The sequence below is a fragment of the Ischnura elegans genome, chromosome 6, assembly GCF_921293095.1.
Source record: "Ischnura elegans chromosome 6, ioIscEleg1.1, whole genome shotgun sequence".
Taxonomy (NCBI): domain Eukaryota; kingdom Metazoa; phylum Arthropoda; class Insecta; order Odonata; family Coenagrionidae; genus Ischnura; species Ischnura elegans.
Window position 1 is genome coordinate 75,775,275 of NC_060251.1, and position 21,440 is coordinate 75,796,714.

Below are 21,440 nucleotides of genomic sequence, written 5' to 3' on the forward strand. Positions count from 1 at the left end.
CCCTATTAAGACCCCGCTAGCCTTAAGACAAGCGGTCTCATCAAAATGCAAAGGAGACTGCAAAAATACGGCATCTGGTGTATTCATTACGAAACCCTTAATATCTTTCGCCTGGGAGAGAGACCACTCCCTGGATCCCTTCCTCGCCAGCCGCCCGAGGAATCCCCTTCCTCTATTTCTCTTTCGCTCTCTCATATTCTTCCTTAGCCTCGTATCTTCTATGCCTCTTCTCCTTATGGTTTTCCAGAACTAAATGATTCGGTTTAGGAGGGAATGTTCATGGTAGAGGAAACTAATTTTCCTTTTTCTGAAATCCAAATGATTTTGTTTTCTATATCCTAGTTCCTTGTCCTAGTGATAAAGGGACATTGAAATATTACGTTTTAAGTTATGTCTACACGAAATATTTTTGAGCAATTTACCTTCTATCACCATCATGATCGCTGGTCAACAATCCTAAGATTGGTTTGACGCAGCTCTCCACTCAATTCTCCTATCAGCTAATCTTTTCACACATACCTATTTCTTCTCTTTTATATCCTTCTTTACCTGTTCCATATATTTCGTTCGAGGTCTTCCTTTTCCGTTCTTGCCATCTACTTGTCCTTCGGCGATTGTCTTCATCGGGCCATCAAGTCTCAAGATGTGCACATGGCCTTCAGGTTGTTCCGTCTTCTTACCAAGGTTTTCACGGGACTTCTCTCCTACTCATCTCAGGATTTCCTCATTACCAACTCGGTCGATCATTTTGATCATCACTATTCTTCTGAAGCACCACATTTCGAAGGCCTGTACCCTATTTCTCCGCTGCTGTCATTGTCCATACCTAACTTCCATATAGAAGCATACTCCAAATGTAAGTTCTAAAATCTCTTTCCTTACTTCTATGTTTAAATTTCCCGCTGAAAGTATATCTTTCTTTTGGAGGAATGCTCTTTTCGCCTTGGATATTCTGCTGATAATTCCTTTGTCGCTTCTTCCTTCTGCCAGCGACTTCAAACGCAAAATGTAGGTTATTTCTCTATTTCTGTTAGATGTTTGCGGTTGGTTATTGTTGTCTCAGTTAACTGCAACCAAACACTGCTAATCATTGGAAAATATGCTCTCATAATAAAAGCCTTCTGCAAGTTCTCACAAAAGTAACGCACACAAAAAATTGGCGATTTTGATCCATACTGAGATTTGTTTTCCTCTTCGACCTCCCCTTGCCGATATAGTAGAAAGTAGAAATCTTGTTTAAAGGGTGCGTCGATATCTGAGGTCATTTTGATTCCCTTGCCGATATACAGAAAAAGTACGATTAATGTGGTCCTAATTATACCTACCTTCCTTAAAATCGCGTAATAGAATAGGTGCTACTGTCGTAATAATGGTAGTTTTGAACGTAGGTTTTCGCTGCGAGAGGCATCGTTGCTAACGGCTTCCGGGTGCAGCTGCGTGTTGCGCTTTGTCGTGCAAGCTTTCGCGTCCTGCAACGGTCGCGAAAGCTTGCACGACAAAGCGCAACACGCAGCTGCACCCGGAAGCCGTTATCAATAATGGTAGTTGTTCTTAACTTTTATCATCATTTATGTATTTTTGGCTATCTCATCTACAAGTTGTCATTTGATTCCGGGATGGGACTTAGGAGGAGTTAGTTGCGTGTTAGGAGCCACCTACACCGTAGGAACTTCATTTATATGCAAGTCAGGAGTAATATATTGGCTACGTTTTTTATAGTGAATGGTGGAGCGTAAAGAGACGATAGGGCTAATGATGATGAGCAATAATCAAACGGATGCTCAATATTATCTTTAAATCGTACAAAGGGAGCTAAAATATTTTTCTACAACGAGAAATATATGACGCAAGTTAGATCCATACCATTTGGGCCCCTGGTAGGACAATGAAAAAGGTTCTCACATAAAAGTTAAGTTAGGTTAAAAAGTTTAGTTCAGTTTTTATTTGAGATAAAAAAGTTATTCCTTGTCAGTGCAAACCTTATCAAGAAAATAATTAGCTTTCAGGGAATAAAATCCTATCCTGAACCAAGATCCATTCTTGGTTTTGTTTCTAATAACCCTCAAATTGTTTTCATTTGTGGTGATGCGGTCTACATGCAATATTTCTTTGCGGCAAAAATCACCAGGCTTTTTCCTAAATTTTACCTGGCTCTCCTCGTTGCCCCTTATTTCTGAAGCCTCAATTCATTATGGATTTCTAGAGCAACGCGGCTTCTAATTGATATAAGAATCCTATTGCGAAGAGTCCATAATGCCTAGTTCTCAAACCTGGGATTTTAGTCCTTATCTGTCTTCGAAAATGCTTAGCTACAGGCTCTTTTAACTGGCCATTAGAAGATGTTACTAAAATCGTGGCGAGAGTCACTAATTTATGCGATAGCCTAAGTTAGCGATTGCTAACTATAAAAAAATTAACGTATAAATACTTTCGTGGAGCAAAATATTTTGTGAAGGAACAATATTTTTAATAATTATTGAAGTGTTATTTGTATGATGACCTCTTGAATTTTGAATCATGAGGGAAACCGCTCGAGAAAAATCATATAATTCAAAATCTATTTGTGTCATTTTTGCGCTGAACTGGCCATAAAACCTCGTTATTCAAAAGTCGACAAGCGACGACATTTGAATAACGTACATACCTTCTCCTCGATATCCACTTTCGCTGAGGAATAAGTTATGCCACATGGAAATATTTTTTTCTGGTGTATGAATTTCAAGGAAGTGAGGTGGACGGACAGAATGTTGGAACATTCTCGCGGATACCTTGAAGCTACCCTGACTCTAAGGTTTTTCTGTATTTGAATGAAATTTACATCCCTACCTTTGGTGTTCACAGTGATGAGTCGGAATGTAAAGAATTCATTTTTCGAGTAATTTCTTTAGGTCTTTCAATGAGCTGGGGTATTCTTTCTTTCTTTGTGATTCCGAATGAGATGTTAGTATTTACGACCTGAAAATCCAATGGATGAGATTTACACAGAACTTATCTTGTCGGTCCTTCATGTAACGCACGCGAGGAAGGCTTTCTTTTGACTGGTGATGTCCGTGTTTTCGAATGGATTACATATGCCCTAGTTCCTCTCTTTGTCAAGTTGAAGTTTTGTAATTCTTACCGTCATTATTTACGGCGTTATGAAGTCATTTCCTGTCAGACTGAGAAGCCATTATAATACAAATATAAATAATATAATAATCAATAATTTGAAAACTATATTGGATTTGGTGGAATGGGTGGGACACATTTTCCAGGAAGGCAGGTATTAACTTTGTCATTGTTGCTGGAGCTGTTGATAATGTAAGGAAGTGTGGGAAACTTTGCTCTCGTATTTATAAGGCGATATCTTAATATTAAAATAATAAACATGTGTGATAATTCACTGAGTTATTTTCATAGAAATTCAATGAAGTTTTAACATGCAGCATTATTGATTATTATATTAATTACCCTATAAATCAATTATGGGGACATACATCTTATTTTAAGTTATATATAATACTTTATTATAATATTGTTACATGGATTAATTTTATTTATTAATTTCTACTTCCGCTGAAGGGAGTTAAATTGTGTTTTTGGGGAGAAAAATGTAAGGTTTAATTCTTTTGCGGATTCTACTGCGAACAATTACCTATTTCGTTTTGCATGCAACAATATTGATGATCATTATGCAGGAAACGTTTTCTAACGCTCTTCGATGTGCCTTGGTCCAGTCACAAAAGAAATGTAGGTTTGAACTTACATTTGGAGTATGATTCTCTACGGAAGTGAATTTCTCCGTCCATAGGAGAGAAGAGATAAGAAAGAAATTCTCATGTGTGCTGATCACAAATATGGTTGGAGTTTGTCCCATAACACTTAGAAATGCCTTCTCTAGTATTCGAAGATAATGGCTGATAACCACTGTCGTTACTACAAGAGAGAATAACGCAAACGAGAAACCTCACACTGCATCTCGTGACACTGGCATCTCTAAGCGTTCAAGATTGATTAATACCACCGCATACTGCGGTATTATTATTTTTTACAAAATTATTTATATCCTAATATTGCTGGATGAGACCTGCATAGTCATCATACCTCATGAATTATGTAAATATCATGTAATTTAGTTCCCAATATGCTTGGCGTACATATGCCTTGTCTCATAGCACGAAGAAATGCTTTCTACAGTATTCGAAGATAATGACTTTTCACCACTGCCGTTATCACAAGGGAGAACAGCGAAAAGGATACCCCTTACTGCACCTTGTGTCACTGGAATCTTTCCATACCTTACAGATTGATTAATACCTCCTGATCCTGTAATATTATTACCTTTTTAGAGAATTATTTATTAGTATATTACTGGATGAAATCTTTATAGTTATTGCTCTTCAGAAATGATGTAATTCTCATGTATTACCGTTCCCAATATACTTGGCGTGTACGTGCCTTGTCCCATGGCATGAAGAAATGCATTCTCCAGCATTCAAAGTAATGGCCTCTCACCACTGTCATTACCACGAGGGAGAATAGCGACGAGGAGCGACCCCTCACTACGTCTTGCGGTGAGCTTAATAAAAATCCTTCCACCTCTTCGAAAAATTGGCGTAAACCACATTCTAAAAGAATTGCTTCGCCCTGGGGAGAAAGGGGTGGCTATGGAAAAGGGGGTAGGAAGTAGGGAAATAAAAATGACTAGGGGTTGGTGTCGCTGGATGTGGAGAAGGAAAAGGAAGAGTCTTCTTACTTAGGGAGAGGAAAGATTCCCCTCATAAAAATTGCACGAAGACAGATAGGAACAGGTCAGAATTTTCCCGTGAAATAAATAAAACGGAGAGGAAAGAGATTTTAATGAAGAGAGGAGTTTCTTTTTTTGGAGAAGTCTAGACCCCTCGTTCTTAAAATCCCGCTAGAACAATCAATTTCCCCTTCCCTTTGTCCGAGGCAAACTTTGGCTCTGCCAACAACCCCATCTCATCCTTTCTCATCTAACTGAGATCCCCTCTCAGATTTAATTTATCCGTCGCAACCCTTTTATCCTGGGACTTATTACGAGAGAGACCCATCTCCTCTCTTACCTTTCCTGATTTCATCCCACTCCCTTTCTGAAACTCTCCCCTCACCTCATAAGTCCAGACAAATGGTCCAGTGTCCATAGGCTTTATTAGCTTATTGATGAAAACTACAACCACCTAGTAACGATGTGTAAAGTTTGATATTTAAGTTGATGTTAAATTAATACTGTTATTAATTTTATGTTTATGTTGAACTTGATATTTATGTGTAATCATGAAATATTGAAGGTTACCAAGGAATTGTTGGGAGATGAGGTGCATTCTTCCCACACCACACAAGTCCCAACAAACGGTCCAGCGTCCATAGAAATTATTAGCTTATAGATGGAACTTACCACAATCTAGTAAAATATTATGGCTAAGCTAAGGATTTCTTGCCTTAAAAATATGTCATCATCATCAACATCACTGAAGGCTTGGTTACACGTGATGCATGTTCTTTGAATAAACGACATCATTTAAAAAATGATATTGTATACGTTTTAATTCTTTTTATGTGATTCATTTTCTGAAGTTCATTTTTTGTCATTTGTATATAATTTTTAAATGTTTTGTGTTGAATTGGCGCGTTGGTTACAGAGAGAAAAACAAGGGATTGTTAACATATTGATACGCTAGGGATGAAAAAGGTAAAAAATATTGTCAAGTGATACTGAATTTTGTTAAATCCCCGATGTCCCGTCATTACACTAGTTGGTAAACCCACTTGACGCGGCTGTTTTCCGCGCTGTGAGGTAAGTTGCGGCGACTGTACTTATTTAATATGAACTTAAATTGGTGTAAGAGTTGATAATTTATTGGTTAAAAAATAATATTCTCATACATCAGTTGACTACAATATTAAACGTAAATGCCTGTAACACCAGTTGTATCATGGCAAAGTTAGCAATGCCGGAACGCACTTTCCTTAACTTTTTTTACAGGTGAAATATTACTCTTTGTTTTTTTATTACAAGTTACGTCCGCACATTTTAAAATAAATTTTGTTTTTGTTACGAGTGTCTATCCTAGAAATTTTGAGGCACTAAAATTGATAAAAGTGTTATTAGAGTATTTTCTCTTCTGTTAACCTGTGCCTCAACGACGTTCCGTCACGTTCTGACACCACTGTGTAACACTCTGAAAATATCTGCTTCATAGAACAGTTGTTGGCCCTGGTACTGATTGTAGAATTATAGATGCAACTTTCTCCCTCTCCTTTTCTTGCAATATACTTGGATCACCTGAAATGAAAAAAACGATAGTTTGGTTTTAAACAAGAAAACACGTCTTACACGTGCAGGAAGTAATCACTATATTGAATTGCCATTCTTACTTCCGATTGTGTGCTCAAACTTGAGCTTATGATGTATAGGATCATTACTTAACATCTGGTATATAGAATTGGAAAGATTTATTTTCATAACACATAATACGAAGAATACTGTACTCCGTTAACATAGCATGACGTTTATTTTTATGAGTCGTATCCGCAGTGAATACCGAGGTATGCGATAGGGTAGTTTCCTTCATCAAAGAAAACGAAAGCATTGATTACGATTCGTTACCCACAATTAGTGAATTCATAATATACAATTTATGAGATTATCAATGCATGCATGAGGCACAGACTTCAGGGAATCATCTCCTAATAATCACCTATTAAAATTACCAATGGTAGGAAAGTTTCCTTCTTTTGATAAGATAAGTATTAATAATCCTTATTTAAGCCAAGCCAAAATTACCTGCTGGCAGGGTACTATGCTACCTGCTAGCAACCTGTATCGCAGCGGCGCACACATCCTTGCCCCAAGGTCATCACACAATGCGGCAGAGGGAACCAGACTGACGTCACACGAACTTTTCCCAGCATTCATACTTAGCCGTCGCGTTTTCGCGCGCTTAAAAATTTTCACTTTTAATTTAATCGCGAAAAATAGATATCGTCATTTAAAAATCTAAAAGCGTGAAATGCGTACTCCAGGAGTTTAGGAAATAAAAAATAATAGGAAACCACCCCATTATTACTAGCGGAACCCTAGGTATAACAAGGTGTAATTGTTAAAATTGTGTTGCGCAGGATCCTTAATTATTTAATGGCGTTTAAACTTCCGTCGGGCGCAATGGATCTGACAGGCACAGAGCGAGTGTTTTATTTATTTTTCCGTGCCACTAGGCGGCAAAGACCCTTGGCGCTAATTATAGCTGTTTGTTTTGACACGCTCCATGCAGCCTTTCGCTTTTCGTATTAATGCCGACCGATCAGTCGCGCATTATTCAGCATAACTAAGAAAAATAATGGTACAGTAAAGCAAAATAAAGGCATTATTAGATAAATATGTTAGCAAAATAAAAAAAATTCATCCTATAGAATTCATATGCTAAAATATATTACATATAATAATACTAAATGGTCTTATGAGTGCGTTAAATCTCATCTTGCTGTATCGGTCCGGGGCCGTATGTCGCATGTTAAGTAGCCCATGCATAGCCCGAAAGACATGCAAGTGTTCACCTACATTGATAATGGTGCTTTGAACCTTAAAGGTGTACCACTGAGTCATGCTAAGGGTTAATAATGTTTTTTTCACATCTGTGCCTGTCAGGCACTTTGCGTCTGAACTAAGCAATTCCAATATTGCGCCTGAAGAAAGGTTGAATGATTATTCAGTGTCTTGTACAGGAGTATTCAGTGAATTATTGTTAGTAAACCTCGACCCAAAAGCTCTCCTGTCCTATTTGAAACCGATAAAAAGTTTTCGCGTCAATTTCAATTTAATTTTGCTTTTTTATATTTGAATAGTTGCCCACAAAAGTTGACCGAAAATTTTGATAGGGTGTTTTCCGTATCAACATTATATGCTATCATGCGTTATATCAGTCTGCTGGCATTAGGTGGCGTTTTTCGCACATAAATTCGGCGAACGTGTTTTTGTATTCCAGCGGCAACACATTTTTTTGTTTCAGTTTACTTTTCTGAGGTTGAGCGCAAGTGTATTGTCCGGTAATTATTCTCCATCTTTTTATGTTATTTTTTCATGGAGCAGAGAAGTAAGATAACTTTTCTTTGTGATCAGTAGTAATTATTTCGGACGACCAATGCTTGGTATGCTCTCCTGTCATGCTAAAAACCACCTTCAAGTTGCACTGATGTACGCAGGTAAAATTTTTAGTCGTAAAAATAAATTTATTAGTTCCTCTAGCTAAATATATCTACTCAACAAAAATCTTCCAAAAGCCTTGCGTCACCGTTTCTTCCACCTCCTCACCATTACTACCACTGCAAACTACTTCGCTTCGCGTTTCGTTGGACGCTTGTTGCATTGCTTTCGTTCCATATGATTCCTGAAATGGATCCGGAAAATAAAATAATTTTTATTAATTAAATTTACTTAACACGTTCACTGCGGAGCACGTCTATCGACGTGGTCGTGATCTTCTGCCAGCGGCGGAACACGTCGATCGACGTGCTCAGTCATTTTCGTAAGATATGGCTTCTAATTGTATTATTTCTATATATACCGACATGTCCTTTATTCTTCTTCTTTTTTATGGTCCAGGCATCATATATTCGGAGCCGTTTCAAAATGCCTTTCTTAGATTGAAAGTTATGTTTATCATTATCTTGAGTTACTTTTATCATTTTCCTATGGTCTCTTTTCAGATTAAATATAAGCATTTTGCGAGGAACTTGGCGCTTCGCATATTTTCTTTACCCTAAAATCCGTAATAAACCTTATAAATGAAATATTATGCAATTTTTATTTATATTAACGAACATTTCATACCGTGTGGTATGCTGATACATAAATAATAAACATTGATGCTCTTAGAGACAACGGCACATCTTTTTTTGCCATCATTAGTATATAGTGGAGGTTTTTTCTCAGATGTAGTTGAGACAGCTATGTTATGAGTGCTAAAGAACCCATCGGTACACAATGAATACTAAGTGGAAACTTCGTTAGAAATAATTCTACCGTGATGAAGAAGCAATGTTGCCGAAAATATATTCAGACCTGAAACGGAAAGATGAGTATATGGAGACTGGACGTCGGTATAAATACGCTGTAATTGATATTTCTGGAACTGGATACCATTACGTCATAAAGGAAACATTTGATGGTGTCACATTCTGTGTTGTAATCAGATAACTACACGACAGATTCAACATTTTGCTACATTAGCTGTGCTTCTGACCTACTACTCGGTGAGCAACAACTCAGAAGCAATGTACTACCAAGTGACGGCACGGTTGAAAATTATCCTGAAGATATAACATTCGATAACGCAGAACAGACGTGAACGTGGAGGAGAGACGTTCTGATATCGGGGAGTGCAATTTTAGCTCAAGTACATTAGGTCAGTGGTATCCACAATGGGGAAAAGAAGACGTCAAGTAGAAATATCTCCTCAATGTCTAGCTAAGTTTTTTCCTATTTTATAGTTTGTGTACAGTGCTTATTCTCAAAAGCGAATTTTCTATTTAGAGGAATCATCGAAACAAAATTAAAAAAAAAGGATTGCCAAAAACAAATTGTCATCCACTCGTGAAGTGCAATCAACTCCAGGTAATTATTGCTTTATTCCTTCGTCAGTTTGAGATCGCTCGGAAACACTTAGCAAACGATTAGTTCTTTCACTCTTTGCATTAACGTTTTAGGCTCTGATCCGTCGTTGGATCCTGTTTCTATAAACAAAGAGTCTCCAGCTGGTCCTTCAAATGCCTCTTTATCAATACTAGGTAAGAAAATGAAACATTTTTCAAAAATTGATGACAAAGTATCTGCCTGCTAAAATTTGCACCTCCTGTGTATTTTTTATTTATATAATATATTTTATTCTGTCAACGAATGTAGGTATGCCTTCAACCATTGCAATTTCGGTATACACAGATAGAAATTTACCAGAAAAAGAAATTGAAGTGATCCTAGAAGATGATATTTCAGAGGACAGTGATGACAGCTTTCTTCTGAGTAGCGACGATATGGAGGATGATGGTAGCAGGGGCGGATCCAGGATTTTGTTCTGGGTGGGGCATAACGATTCCTCGTAATACAAAACGAACGCAATCATAATGGGACCGTATTAAAAATCTCGCATATTTTTGAGTGTCTGGGCGGGGGGGGGCACGTGCCCCCATGCCCCCCCCCCCTGGATCCGCCTATGGATGGTAGCACCGAATCCGAAGACTGCGTGTATCCAGAGGATGATGACGCTTTCGAAGATTCATCCATAGGTATGTGTGATAGCTCCTCAAGTTCCCTAACCCATGGCTCAACTGTGACTCCGGGTTTGCCTATCCACGCGCGCCGCACTGACCGCACTTGGTCTATGGAAACACCCGCATTGCCGGAAATGACTTTCACTGGACAGAGAAATTTGAAAGTGAAACCAAATGGAGACACCCAACGGGATTTTTTTCGTCTGCTTTTTACTGACCAAATAGTAGAAAAAATTATTCAAGAAACAAATAATAACGCGGACCGTTTCTTGAAAGAGAGGCTATCTCCTTGCGCACGCATAGGATGCTGGAAACCTGTCACAAAGGATGAGTTTTACGTGTTTATGGGGCTACCACTGCACATTGGACTGATCCAAATATCCCAGATTCAGGATAAATGGCGGAAAGACAAGTTTTATAACATCCCTTTCTTTCCTTCACACATGTCTCGGGACAGGTTTCAAATAATTTTAAGAATATTACATTTTGCACCTGCCGAAGGGACACAAAAACCACGTTTATGTGACCGCCTTCAGAAAATAAGGCCGCTGTTAAATCATTTTGATGACATAATGGATGAAATATATTACCATTCCCGAGAATTGAGTATTGACGAGTCTATGATTTTATGGAGGGGGCGACTGTCTTTCAGGCAGTACATCAAAGGAAAAAAAACATAAGTTCGGTGTAAAGCTATACATGCTGGCTGAACCCACTGGCCTAGTCACAAAAATTTTCGTTTACACTGGAGCCGGGGAAAACTCCGAGGGAGGACTTGGGCACGCGGGCTGTGTTGTTCATAAACTTTTGCAGGCATATGGAGGAGTAGGACACTGTATTTATGGACAACTACTTCACCAGTGTGGACATTGTTGCAAGTTCAGTAGCATATAAAATTTTGTGCACTGGCACGTTGAGGAGTAATCGGAAATGTAATACCGCAGAAGTTACTGGGAAAAAAATAAACAATGGAGAAGTGGTGGAAATGTGGTCGGACGATGGGGTTTGTGTGCTAAAATGGAAGGACAAAAGGGAGGTGGCAATGATTAGTACACAGCACTCGGGAAAGTTGGTGAATTGTGTCAGCAAAAGAAAAATTGAAAGGTGGGTTCCAGAAGCGGTGAGGGAATATAATAAATTCATGGGTGGTGTTAGATCAACTCTTGTCCTACCACATAACCTCAAAAAAGACACTGCGTTGGTATAAAAAGGTTGCTCTCCATATAGTGCAAATAATGTTACTAAACAGCTTTCAGCTGTACAAAATTTATTCAAAGGGAGAGAAAATGAGTCTACAGAGTTATAGACTCAGTATTATAGGAAAACTTGTCAGTTTTGGCCGGACTCAGGAAAATGTCATAGTTTCCCAAATAAATACCCAACCACTAGAGATGCACTTTCCCAAGTTCAACCCCATGACAACTAAAGGGGATAGAAGGAAACAAAAAACTGCCGGGTGCGTACAAAAAAAGGAAAACGCCAGCAAACTATATACCACTGCCCTGATTGCGCAGAAACTCCTCCTCTTTGCCTAGAAAAGTGCTTCAAAGTGTTTCACGGAAGGATGGATTAAATTACGTGCATCATGCTTGGAGGATATGTTTCAGATTTGTTTGTTTATGTGAGTGTTTTTATCATATTCCTGTATATTTACTGACGATCTCTTTTTTAATGGTCATAAAACCTGATAAACAATTTGTAAAAGTCCTTCAATTTTTATTACTTTATTAGCTAAGAATGCAAATTGTTAATCTAAATCCGAGATAAATACATATTATCCTAGAAATTAAACTTTTACCAATTTATTACTTTATTTTCACCATAGAGGAGTGCATAAATAGTATTATACCTCTACTCTATTCCACCACTCTTCAAGAACCGTCGAGTGAATAACCATTCAAGTGGGGAGTATAAAAGATCTAAAGGTCTAAGATTGGTTTCCAAGGTAAGTATAATGAGACTAGGCATAAAAAGTACCTAATACCGGTATTTACCTAAAATATGTGCAGAAGATCAACATCAAAATGTATATTCCCCCAAGCTAAGGTGAACGTCCAAAAATGTTTTGTGTAAAAAATGTACGATAAAAAAGAAAGTCAGATGGGATTCCGAGTTCAAATATTCAGTAAATGGTACGAGGCTAGTAATTCAATACAAATTAACTATCTAATTGTTTAAATAATCCATATATAGCGTCTAAATAAGATGCATTTAAGCATTAGTGAATTCACAACACCATGTGATGCGGGTTGCATAACCACGGACCATCGTCAACGGCGGACCACGTCGATCGACGTGGAAAATAAATTATCTAATTTTACCGAAAAAAAATTGAAAATTTTAGTTTGGCGATACTGGCTGTTCATTACATCCAATTTCAGACCTGTTGGCGAGAAAAAAAAATTCCGCATTTTTGGATCATACGGCACCTGAATAGTCGCAGTCAAAGTGTTAACTTACGATATAAAATATTATTTATTTGGAACATTCTATATAAAATTGGACGAATCCGAATTTGCTCCGTTACAGCCAATAGCCAACTTTTAGATGAGATACGGAGGAGACAGAATGTTTGGATTTAGCGAGTACTAAGCGGGGAGGAGATTTTGAAAACGGTGTCGGAGGGTAGAATGTTAGGTAAACGGAGGAAGGGAAGGGAGAGAATAGGATTTTTAGATAGATTGAAAGGGAGTAGGCCTTACAGTGAATTGAAGAAAGAAGCGCTAGAAGGAATTGGAGGCTCCCAGATCGCTTCTTTGGTACTCCATGGAAACCTACCTTAATCGGTAGAATACAATAACAATAATAACAATAAATATAAATAAATAAATAATATATACTGGGACAACACAATTTACACAGACAAACCTGTCCAGCATAACAGACCGGACATAATCTGGATTAAAAAAAAAGAAAAGCAGACCTTTATAATTGAAATAGCAGTTCCGGCTGACCACAACCTTAAGAAGAAATACGAGGAAAAGAAACAAAAATATCAAGACCTCGCAAGGCAAATAAAAACTATCTGGAAACAGGACGTGGTCACCATCATCCCAATAGTAATCTCATCAACAGGAATAATACATTCATCACTCAATTTTGGAATTGAACAATTAAAAATTAAAAGAAACACAATATATAATATTAAAAAATCTGTAATACTGGATACATGTAGAACAGTTAGATTGTTTTTAAATAAATTGTAACTTGAGGCAGCGTCTTGGCAAGGCCCGACGCTGGCAGACCTCCAAGTAAATCTTGTGGAATAAAGAATAATAATAATAGCCAATAGCGATAGAAATATAGAAGAAATACATTTACGAAATAGATATAAGAAATACGTTTTATCCAACGAGAATCGGGTCAAGCACCGTGAATTATTATTTAAGCCAATGCTTAAAATTAGAAAAATGTAAAGTTTTTGGATCGATTTCTCAGCTTTTAAAATACCCCTTATTTCCTCGATTTTTCTATTGGGCGATCCGGAGAATTTTACCTACGATGGTTCTGCTTTGGTTTGGTTTGTTGGTTTTAATGAGTAACCCAATTCGGAGTAGGGATCAGTCATCTTCCTATACCATGAACGTATATTTTATTTTACTAAAGAAATAGGTTTCCGATAAAGAATTGCCGTGTCGGCAACTCACACAAGAAATAGTTCTGTAATTATCCCCATGCTAGCAGTAACGGTACATACTAGTGCGGTGTACACGATAATGGATACATATTATATTCTCACGAGTCTTTTCTCATGCTTTTCTTTCATGATATGTAATTATAAAATTCCTTAGTTCCTTTCAGAAAGTTTGTCGTGACGCACGTGTACCAGTTTAGATGCGTTGATTTGAAATACTTTTTTTGGACACTAGAGCCCCTGTCATCAATCATTTCATAGCGATTCCTGAGCAAGGAATGTAGCTAGATCTCGCAATTAATCTCAGCGATGAAGTAAAAGTAGACGCTATTAGTTTTACGTAATTTGATTTTAATGTCAAGAAAAATTGGATAAATGAGGGACACTTTCAGTAACAGAATGTATCTTAATCACATACACTCACATGCTAAGACGTATTACAATCCTACCGATTGCCGTATGAGGAAGGGTTATATCAACGTATTCTTATTCTTAAGGGTTTTATACTTATTATTATATTATAAAACTTCCAATATCCATAATTGGTATATAAGTAATCGTTCCGGGTCATCATCATCGTTTGATATCTGATTTACCAGGGGAAATGAAAAGGACACGCCTGCCTCATCCTCCGTACCTCTCATGCTGATTTTACCGGTAAATATAAAATATTGGTACAATTCCACAATATATTTATCGCGCAAAGCCAGGTTTCAACAGCTAGGTAGTGCCTATCAGGGTCCCTGCTCATTTTCGGAGTGTCCTACCACCTGTCTGCTCCCGCATATTAAGCTTCCGTGATTTCGAACGTAATGAAGAGAAATATTCCTAGAAAAGCCTGAGTTCTGGTTTTCTACCACGAATTTACTGTAATGATGGTAGCTCAAAAACTCTCAAGTGTCCCTATGCGCTTATTGCTGGCAAGAGCGGAAAAAAATGGTAGCTGCGGAAGACAAATTTTCAGACACCTCTCTTTAGTCTGATATTCCATTGAAAACTATATAAAACTCCCCCACACCATTTGTAAACAACCGCCTGTCAACCAAACACTTAAGCTATTTAAAATTCAATTATATTCAATTCAGGAGAAATGAAATAATTGCTTTTCAAATAATTATTATTTTAACATAATAATTACCCATTAATTTTAAAAGAGACATGGAAGTTCTCTTGTTTAAGATACAGCAATGCAGTACCTTTCGACCAAGAATATCAGAATTCCTTGCACCCAAACTCAGGACCCTTTAATGTATGGTTTGTGGTCTACTGGCTAATTTTAATTTTGCAAATCAGCCTGACTGCTGTTTGGTAGGCTCTCACCTCTACTCTAGGCGTAAATTAACGCACATTTCTCGAAAGTTCCAAACACGAATTCCTCTCCCCCTCATCCTAAGTTTTTCCGTCATACTTCCCCCTCAATATATTCTCGTTATTTTTTAACCAGATTCTCATCTACCAACCGTAATTATTGATCCTACCCTAAAATTGAAAATTACATAAGCTAACAATCTTGGCCTATATATGACAACCAAACACACTTGTAATTACGACTTATAGCGTAGTTATCGGCATTTGGTAAGTTGGTAATCGTCTTGGATAACATTTTCATTTAAGTTAGGTACCAAGCTATAAAGCAAATAAAGGTCCAGTCGGGAGTAACATTTGTCATTAGTCCACTGCTATTGCATTGATCTCAGGATAGTAACTCAGCTAATGTTTATGTAGACAGTCGATAAAATGGATTTTTCATTTATGCGAAAATATCATTTATGCCTTTGCCGGTGCCGACTCCGTATTTCTAAATTTCACTCGCTCAGAATCGTCCTGAAACTTTGTGAAATTCTACATACAGCGTATAAAAACAAAAGTGACGCAATGGTAGGATAATTGAAAGCTCGGTTTTCAATAGAAAATGGATGTGTCCGTAAAACATTGGTGCAGTGTTATTTGCTGGGTATTTTTTCCGCGATGAGGGGCAGCATAAAAAAGTTACTTCGGGAGTAACAAGCCAAGGTCATATACGTAATGTCAGAAGTACAATACATTTTGTTGGCATTACATTGGTATTGCGTATAGTTTGGGTATTGCTAAAAGTCTACTTTTACCTAAGGTAGGTATATAAATCATTCTGCGAGATATGCCGGCGAGTCTTCCCTTACAAATTGGAATTAACCCTTCAATTTACAACTAGGCCTACCTCCTTTCACTCCATCCATTAATCTATGGTCTTCGCTCCCCTCCCCAATCGAGTAAATCGTTCCATTCAATCCTTGCTTAATCCGTATTCCATTTCGAAGTTTCCTAGCCTCGCCTATCATGTCTAGCACTTCATCCTTACTCTTCATCTCAGTCTACTTACTCTTCTTTATTCTCCACCTCACCCACATTTTGAATGCCTCCAGTCCTTTCTAGTCCTCTTTTCTTATCGAACACGTTTCCACACCATAAATTGTCAATAAAGTGTGCGTAAAAATAAATTAAGGGTAACTAATTAGCATTTACTTAATTTAGCTATCCCGCCAGCCGACTCATTATACGTGTGGCTGGATATGATGGGAAACCAGCCGTTACCTAAATAAAAAGGATAAAATTCTATAAATTGAAATATAAAATGCGTTAGGGAGATATTTGACTACTTTCCCAATTAGAATTTATTATAGAGCTTATTTGATTAGGGAAAAAAACGAATTACTATATATATTTCCATTTGGAAAAATATTTCTCATATTTTATTGCATTTGTTGGGCTTAGACAAGTAGTTTCCTTTCTAGAGTAAATAAAAATTGGGTGTGATGAATATTTCGTGGCCTCGTACACAGTTTTTAACACATCTAGTGACCTTTCTGTATGGTAGACAACACCTAACCTCGAGACCAGGTACGTAGTTAGGATTCGGTGTTATGGGGATTCAGTCCCCCCAAAATTTTGTTGCGGCCTCTTGTGGCGGATGCCCGCGATAAAACTTCCAAGGGATTACTATTCTCTGACTCTACGTTTTTCTGTTCGGTTATGTTTTATAATTTCTGCCACCGATATATTGATTGAAATAAACATATCTATAATTCTATCCCAAAAGTTGAACGTTTTTGAAAAAAAACACGTGGATTTCCGGTACAAACGTCTAAGGGGGGGGGGGGGGGCAAGTCACGGCGTTACGGCGTCGTTTCGTTAAAAACTATGAATAACTCCTCAGCACTACGAAAACGAATTTTATAGCTTTTTTTTAAATGATACTCATGGTTTTTCGTTACGTGCGAATTGGTGAAAAATAAAATTATACGCAACCCGACTTACACAAAAGCACCTCCCGGGGCAAATTCCTGGCAACGCGCGGAGTCATAGATTGGAGTCATAGATTAACGCGTATTGCTCAAACGTTGTTTGTGCTCTAATCACGGAGCGTACCCCCCTCTCACCCCTTACCCTTAGCTTACCCGTCATTCATCCCCCCACCATATTCTCACCCTCTTACTACGAGACTCTCGTCTCCACAACCCCTCGCACGTCCACACCATCTCAACCGCCGTATTCCTCCCCACCCCACAGTCCCAGACCTCCATACTCGGTAGCCACGCCATGCATTATACATATACCTACCGTCTGGGGGCCAGAGTCAATAATATTATTGACGAATTGACGTTTTCCCCATCGTAGGGTTGAGGTGGAGGTAAAAAAAAAAAACGTCCCAGAACTGTTTTCGGAAGCTTTCGGTTATCTCCACCGACTTTTTTTTTTCATGAGGAGCGCTCTGAAAAAATAATCTGGTGATGAGAAAGACTGCTCTCTCTCATCTCGGCGGGAGAGCCATTACGGATTCATAGTGCGATATTACCTTCGTGATAGAATCTTTTGAGGGAAAGCTCCTCAATAAATCAAAGATTTTGACGTCAATTTAAAGTTGTTTCCGTTTTTTTTTATCACGGTTAACGGTAAATATTGATTTGGTTGATTGCAGTAGAATGTCCGAAAACATAGCTCATTGAAAAAGTTGACACATTGCTAGGGTAATTTATAGCTCGTTTTTCAGCGACACTAGCATTGGATACCAAGTGGCTGTTTTCTCTTATAAAAAAGGTGTGGGAGATTGTTCGGCATTTCGTTCGTAATGAGGCGTTTTTATAGAAGTTACTGTTAGTATGACAAACCAAAGTCATGTATGCTGAAATGTTACTGGCCTAATGACCACAGGCGTCTTGTTACATCGACACTGGTATTGGATATAAAGTGTGTTCATTAAAATATACCTTGCGTAATTATTTACCAATTCTCCGTAGCTAGGTTTTGAAATGAAGTTGCCCTTTGGACAACAAATAGGCATTGAATTAGCACTGACTCAATTGGTGTAAAAGGGTACATACACGCAATATCATTAATTATACTACAATGAGCCTTTTTCAATGCTCATATTTTGCTTTCGCAGAATTTATTATAAAACGGTCGGAAGTATCAAAGATAGCATTGATTACGAGCGGGTATTACTAATTTTAGTTATGAACCTTTTCTGCTAGTTTGGTTACCAGCTTACTATGGAAGGCTAAATATAGGGTTCATTTACTTTTTTTCGTATTTTGAATGCTAATTTTCATGTAAATTGAACATTGAGTATTCATTTAGCATACGTAAGTTTATTTTCGACAATTGGCGTGAGTCACCTGAAATCGTACCTCAGAAAAAGTGGTCCACCATTGTGTTGAGGTCTTGTACTGTAATCTTCGTCAATAATGTATTGTAATATGTAATATGTTTCCATAATCTTCAATTTATTTATACGCACTCAGTGATGGAGGTTGTAGGAATTGACTCATTCGTTTGGTAATACGTCACAGTATTAATGTTAATGTTTTTGAAGCTCTTCGCAGTACCATTTTATAATTTCTATGATATTCCACTCCGGAAAATGGTAAGGTGTGCTGATGAGCACTTCAAGGAAATGTTCTTTGAAAGGAAAATGCCTTCTGAGATGCAATATCTCTCCATTAAGTAGTGTAGTTATTAGAATTAGCCTTCCATTGAAGCCTTATACTCGGATTTACGGCTCATTTTCAAGTATGTTCGTGTATTGACTACTAAAGGGTTGATTACACATAGGTAATCATATTCTTGACCATCGAACCGAGTCATCTGAGCTTTGACTTGTGCTTCTCAGTGTTTTTTGCTGAGCCATAAATTATTTGCTGTCAATGAAATTAACGCTCCGCAATTTCCCCTTCTTTGACCGAAGCCACTGCCTAATTGGGTTATTCAAACCAGCTGCGGGTCTTTTCCCTACTCGTCGGAACTTGGCGTCTTACTTGGCTTGCAATCCTCATTGGGACAGTATTATCCAGACCTGGACTTAAATCGGCTCCACTTTCTTATGCTGATTGATGTAATTCTCGACACCCGCTTAAGGTACCCCATCTTATGTCTTTATTAAATACACTCAAGTGACGGGATATTCAACCACCATAGAGTGCTGTGCATCTTCACTGATGACAGGTATAATTACATACCGTATTCTGATTGCCATAAGCGGTCGCCATTTCAAATTAATGACTATTTTACCACCCAGTGCGATTGTTGTGTATTAATATAATATTGCTTGCCAGTGTTAGAGTTAGTTCTAATCCTTAGCGACGAATGAACCAGAGTTGTAATGCCGAGGTTTACCGGAAGCGATAGTGAATCTCTTTTTTCCGGCATTTTACCTAAATGGCAAATGAAGTTTAAAAATATAAAAAATTGGATACTAATTAAGTAAGGGGTTATTTGGATAACTGTAAATAATTGAAGCACCGAACAAAATTTTTGTTAAATATTTGTGCTTTCGTCTGTTTTGGTTTTTCGTGGACCACTATTTTGTTTCAAAAAGGTTCTCACCTCCGGCTACATTGACGCGTGTCTAAGGTCCTTCTCCTCAAAATTCTAACACATCTTAGCAATAACATTTACACATATTTCAAGCATAAGTATATGCTGATTTCTAATATTTTAAATCTGTGAATTTCATGCAACTTAATGAAACTAGGAAAAAGTTCCAAAATTATTTCATTTAAGCTTTTTCATACCAAGTATGGTAGTATCAATATTGACAAGATGACAATAATTTTTTCCTAAAGTAAATGCATAATTTTGCGCTTCGCCCGGAATTTTTAAAATCTTATCTGAGACTGTGATTTTGTAATTATTCATAATGATATTTGTTCTTTCTGGCCATTTCCACAATGTCCCTAGTTATCATGATGACAACAAAACTTTTTTTAAGCTTAGTGTTAACATACAGGCCACTCTTGCTTAAGAAAAATTGTTTTGCTGGCCGCGCATAATGTACGCTTCTGTCTCTTATTTTAAAATTACCTCACAGCCCACCTCAGTCAGAAAAATATATATCTTTGCTCTTCATCCTAATTGTGTATTCGTTCATAATTCAAGTTCGCTCCTTGGGAGAAAGATCTAGACAAAAATGTAGGTTGCGTGCAGGTCCGAGAGGTGAAAAATGAAGGAATAGGACTCGGTCAGGCTGCGGATGAGTGCCCACTGGGACTATTTGCACTCCGTAGCTTCCCTCTGTGCGAGGCAAAAAGTACCCTTGGATCTACACTCCATCATACAACCCCTTGACCTTTTTCCACCACACTTCTCTCAAAGGAGAGAAAAAATATATATTCGACCCGTTTCCCCAATCCTGCACAAAGGATCGCTGCTCCGTTGGGCTAGGGAGTTCTAGCAAGGCTTCCTCTTTATCGCCGAAGAAATTCCTTCCCAAGTCTTGCACGCAAGTGCTGGGCCGCGGAAAGAGCGGAGGAGGAGGGGGGTATAGAGGCCCGGGGATGGCGCGGGGGCGGTGGGGGTTGCTCGAGTGGGGGTGGAGCGTTGCAGGACGGAGGGAGGCGGGCTCCTTCGGTGGGCGGGTCCTCTTATCATCTTCAGCCTGGCGGTGGGCGGGAACGGATGCTGGCGGCCTGAGGAACGTCTCGAGCGGCATCTTTCGCGGAGGGAGGATTTTCTCTCCCCTCTCGGCAGCCTTCCTCAGGCCCGGCCCATCTTCGCGGCGCTCCCGCACAGAGCCTCACACTCTTCCCTCGTCTCGTCGGCGTCTTTGTGGGAGGGCTCGCGTGTTTGAGGAGGCGGGAGGGGGGGAGGGAGAGGGCGGACTCGAGCGGACCAATGGCAGGGACCGGTTTCTACGTTGGGATTCAAGTGGGGAAGAAAAGAGTGGGGGAAGTAAACGTCTGGATGTGATAGTGAGGGGTCTCGTTTACAGCAACGTAAGGAAATCTCATGTGATTACAGTATGAGGTTCAAAGACGTAATTTTTGTTGGGGTAATATTTACGTACTGAAACCTGGTTTGGCAAAATAAATCTAAACCCTTCGTAACTTGGCCCACTAAAACCATAGAGTAAGTAAATACTTACTCTATGCTATAACCCAATCCGGGATTCAAGTGGGGATTCAGGAAAATAGTGGGAGCAGAGGGCTCTCTTCAGCGTCTTGAAATGATAGAGAGACCTCGATCATAGCAGCGTAAAGAGATATCTTTTGATTACAGTATGCGGTTT

The 21,440-nt window shown here is 38.5% G+C and overlaps 1 long non-coding RNA gene across 1 annotated transcript in view; it reads right to left on the reverse strand.

Annotated features, from left to right (window-relative positions):
• Positions 1-6,055: 6,055 nt before the first annotated feature.
• Positions 6,056-21,440, reverse strand: part of LOC124161020 — a 570,739-nt gene continuing 555,354 nt past the window's right edge. Inside the window, exon 11 of the long non-coding RNA XR_006865300.1 lies at positions 6,056-6,286. This is a non-coding gene — a long non-coding RNA (uncharacterized LOC124161020). The remainder of the gene's footprint in view (positions 6,287-21,440) is intronic.